Source organism: Callospermophilus lateralis, unplaced genomic scaffold (assembly GCF_048772815.1).
Source record: "Callospermophilus lateralis isolate mCalLat2 unplaced genomic scaffold, mCalLat2.hap1 Scaffold_237, whole genome shotgun sequence".
NCBI classification, from domain to species: Eukaryota; Metazoa; Chordata; class Mammalia; order Rodentia; family Sciuridae; genus Callospermophilus; species Callospermophilus lateralis.
In genome coordinates, this window is record NW_027513245.1 from 1,139,227 (window position 1) to 1,144,098 (window position 4,872).

The following is a 4,872-nucleotide window of genomic DNA, read 5'->3' on the forward strand; positions in this document are numbered from 1 at the left end:
TGATGCTTTTATATAAGTCAAGAACAAGTAAAATACAAAAATGAATAAAATATATCAAGACCCTAATGAATATTGAAGTTTGAAATGTGAACATAAATATCAGTACAAGCTGGTACTTGTATACTCTTCATGAAAGAAACACTCCTTCTGAATAAATATAAGCAACATACAGTGAAGCAAATACTGACATTCCAAGGAAATTGATTGATATCCGTAGCACAAGATTAAAAGCTAGGGAGATAGAGTAGGGGAAAAGGAAACTTGGACGAAGGGAAGGGGAGTGGAGGGAGAGCCCTTAGACGTCTGTTCCAGTAATTCAGGACAGAGGGGATGGTACTTGGACTAAGTAGGTGCCAAGAGAAAAGTGAATGGAGATGAAGAACTTTCAGAAGTTACAGTGAGCAGGACTGACAGCTGATGGTGTACGGGGACGATGAAGAATGTTTAGGAAGGAAAAACTGACAACCTTCTGGCTTCCACCAGCTCAAAGATGCTGGTGCCTTTAGATGGTACGAAAAAATGAAGGAAAGCAGCTAATCTTTTTTTAAAAATTACAAATATTTTATGAATATTAATCATATGATACATACATTTTCCTTCAATCAAAGTTATTCGTATCATGCATTTAATGGGAAATTGTTATGTCAACAGTTCCAAAAGTAAAGTATCTTTCAGACCATATACTTTCTCTTTAAAATATCTGCGTATTCTTGTTGTGCTTCTAAAAGTAGCTTTTGGCTTGACTTAGTAGATTTGGGTGTAATGGTTCTAGTGGGTCCAGGTTCAAACTCTGTGGTCACTTCTTCTAGTGCTCTGGGGAAGCTTTTGCCGGCCGCCTGCTCCGTCTTGGCCAGGTGGTCCTCCCCGCTCTTCCTTGCAGGCTGTGGCTGTGAGGAACGAACCACTACGTTGTTTTCTCTTGGACCAAGACTTTCTCCGTGTCCCTGACTGTGGTCCTGATTTTCTAGGCTGCAGAGTTTGATCTTAGAAAGCTCTTGGGAAGCAAGCTCACTGTTTTCTTTGGGGTGGCCTGTGTCAGCCTCCGTCTTGGCCTGAGAACTGGAGTACTCCTCTCTGGTGCGCTGGAGACCCAGTTCCAGGTCTCTCCCCGGGGTCTGACTTTCGTAAGGATGGGACGGCGCCAGATCCAGTCTGGCGCGGTAGGGTTCCAGCTCGGCTTCCAGTCTGGCCTTGCCTTGCTTCAGCTTCTCCAGTTCCGACGTTAGCATCGTAATCTCAGCTTTCAGGTCGTTCAGCTGCTCGTTCCTCTGGAACGTCGTTTCTCTCTGCGCTCTCTCGTACACTCGGATGGTCCTCTGGAGGTCGTCGCTCTTTGCTTTCACAGTTTCAATGTTCTCTAGGTATCTCTGCTCCATGTCCTGGCTCTGCCATCTCACCCTGTCGATGTTCACTCTGAGCAGAGCGATTTTGTCCTCCAAACTGTTGTATTTTTGCAATAGATCTTTTTTGGTACATCCACTAGTGGGAACCTGGGGCTGGTCACTGTCACCAAGCCTCTTGGGCTCTTCCTCTGGAGTTACTCCCAAGCCGGGGGCTGAGCCGGGCGCTTCTGCGCCTGCCTTGATTGTGTCCTGTGGGCCATCCATGTTAAAGTTTCCCCGTCCTCCGCGTGAGAAGATACAGGAGCCTCATCTCGCAGCCTCTTGACAGCTAAATGTCCAGACTGAGCAAAAGTTTTCTGCTAAAAGGCTGGGGGTCGAGTTGCGACCAGCTTTTTCATATTATACACACGTGCCTTCCACAAATGACCAGTGAGTCCTCCCAAAGGGTGGTGGGCACTGCCAGTTGACCCAATGAGGGGGTGGGGGGGCTCCTGGCAGTTTCTTGCTTTGGTAGAACCGAGAGCAGCCGCCGGTTGACAGCTAGCCATTCCACCGTCTTTGTCCCGGGCTTCGCTACCTTCCAGGACCGTTAGGACCGTGGTTCTTCCCGGTCAGGACCAAGTGACCGGGAAGAACCGTCAAACCGCCACCGGCACGGAGCTGTCACGCAGCGCCCCATCTGCGCGGCTCACGGGTCTAACTCGTGGCAGGACTTTCCGTCGTCCATCCGCCGTCTCGGCCCTCGAAGCCCCTGACGGCCACCGCAGCGTCTGTGGGCCACCCAAAGGCGCCACGTCCTTAGCGGTGGCTTCACTTGGGTCTGAGAGGGTGGGGCAGGGAGGCCCGGCAGCCTGCAGTCATCAGGGCACCGAGATGACCAGAGTGAATTTATATACAAGGAACAACATGGTATCTGTTCCCAGGCTCCCTGGAGCCCCAGAATTCATTGATTCTTTCTAGGAAATAATGGGAATATTTCTATACTGCCTCAGGGGGAAAACTGGAATATTTTCTCTACTCCAGTTTCTAGGAAAGGTGTGAAAAATATTTCTTCAGTCTCTCTTTTTTTTTTTAAAAAAAAGGGCTGAATTTTTTAGTTTGCAAATTATTGATAATGTTTTTTTTCTCCTAAGCCTTTTCTCTAAATAACACGCATTGTGCTCTGTTATGCTGGAATAGTTATTCAATTTACATGATCTCTTTCAACAAATCACACACTTTAAATTGAAATAAACTGGCTTAACCCAGGAACAATATTCTTTCTTAGAATCATAGAACTCTAGGTTCAAACAGTAGGCTAGCTCAGCTCCATTCAGACATTTCTTAAAATCTATCCTGTATAATTACATTGTTTTCAAAGGAAAACTGAAGAAAGATATAGCTATTTTCTGTCTTCAAATATTTCTTTTGATTCTCTAAAAAAAATTAAAAGGCAGCAATAAATGACAGAATATCATTTCATAGAAACTGTTTTCTGAAATGTTTAGAAATTAGCTGAGAGCATGCATTTCAAAAAATGCAAATGATCTCAGAAGTATTTGAAGTAGAAATTAGTGCTGTAACATTCTTCTCAGAATATTTCATTTAAAATAAAATCAAGGTGAAAGAAAAAACTCTACAATGTGTTTATTATAAGTTGAAAGACTAAAAACTAACTTTAATGAGGAAAACTAATACCTCAGAACATTTAGGATAATTATATTTATTCTTCTGCTACATAACTCTATCGCTGCTAATGTTTTTGGTGTGTTAGATTATTTTCCCGGAAAATTATTTTCAACAATATTAATTAATAGAAAAGGTTGTGTATTGTAGCTACATGTAGTTTCTTAACCTCTTTTTATTGAAGAAATAAAGTATTTTACATAGGTTATATGAGTAAACTACCTTATCACACATTAGCTCGAGGTTTTTAGTTATTGAAAGCTAAATGCTTTTGGTCACCAGTTCTGAAATATTAAAATTAATTACCATTTCCTAGTTATTATTCTCTCACCTTTTCCCTACATTTCTTTGATTCACACACTCACACCCACATCAACCACACATGCAAATACACACATACCAGAAGTGTTTTTGTCTCCAACAAGACTGAGCTCCAACAAGACTGAGGAATCCCAGTGGATACTCATACCCACATCAACCACGCACAAAAACACCAAACACATACTGAAATGTTTTTGTCTCCAACAAGCTTGGGGAGATGCCTGATGATTGGAATATGACTCCCTTGTAGGATCCCAATGGACACACAGAAACCAAAATTCATAGATTTTCAGTAACCTCTTTCTAAATTGAATTGAGGTTTTGATTCCCCCTAGATTCACTAATTGAATATCTTCTTTATTCTGGTTTCTGTGAGAACTCAAAGGAGATGCTGCCCCTATGAATCAATCTCTCTCTCCTCTCTCTCTCTCTCTCTCTCTCTCTCTCTCTCTCTCTCTCTTTCACACACACACACACACACACACACACACACACACACTGAACACTTTTTTTTTTCAAAGCTTATGCCCTACCTTCATTTCCCCAACTCTTTCTGCAGACACCAGGTCTGTTTTTCAGTCTAGACTGTGTACCTAGCATACTGTAGTGTAAACCAGGACTGACAACAGAGAGGACAGCAGAGCAATGGGCCCCGTGAGGTGAGCTTTCTATTTGGACAGGAACCAAGGGAAAATCAGCTTCAGTTGTTTACTTCAATTTATCATTTCACTGTTCCCTTAACTAGATTATTTGGAAGTGGAATTGTTTACATTCCTACATCCTGTTCATTTTTTATCTTTAAACACTTTGTTTTCTAGATTTTATTAATCTCATTTCCCCTAATTTCAGTTTAGCAGATTTTTTTTTCCTGCCCGAAGGAAGAGGAGAAAATAAAACACACTGTTCTTTACTAAAGATGTGACCGACACTAGCAATCAGAAATGTGTGCCAGTTGGCTTTATATTCTGAATTTTAATTTCAGCCACAGATTCACCATGTACAGAAGGGGAATATATATATAGAGAGAGAGAAAAAAAAAGCATAAAATAATGACAGATACCATCTATTGAACGTGTGTGTTGTTCCTGGAGTATGTGAACATGTGTGTATGAATGTGTGTGTGTGTGTGTGTATGTCTATAGGGGGTGAAATAGCCACAATCACTCCTGTTTTATTGTAAAACAGGACAAGTTAACTTCTATGGGTCACACCTGCACAAAAGTGGCACATTGGTTTTCAGTCTAGCTTACTCCCCATTCCCTTTCATGATTTTTGGAAACAAAGGAGCTTGTAGAAAGGTTCTCTTGAAGAGCGATCAACAGCTGTCAAACAGTAATAATGGGTAAAAGCAGCATGACACAGGGGAAGGATCAGCTTGGCTGACTTAATCTATAATAAAACCAGAGATAAAATGTATGTTCAAAGTAACTCTTGTGATGGTTAACAGGATGCTCTGGACCGGTCTAACGTTTTCCATTCCAGGAGAGAGAAAGTAGTGAGTTGTATAGAGCCAAAAGAATCTAGGGCCATCCCACTACTTAAC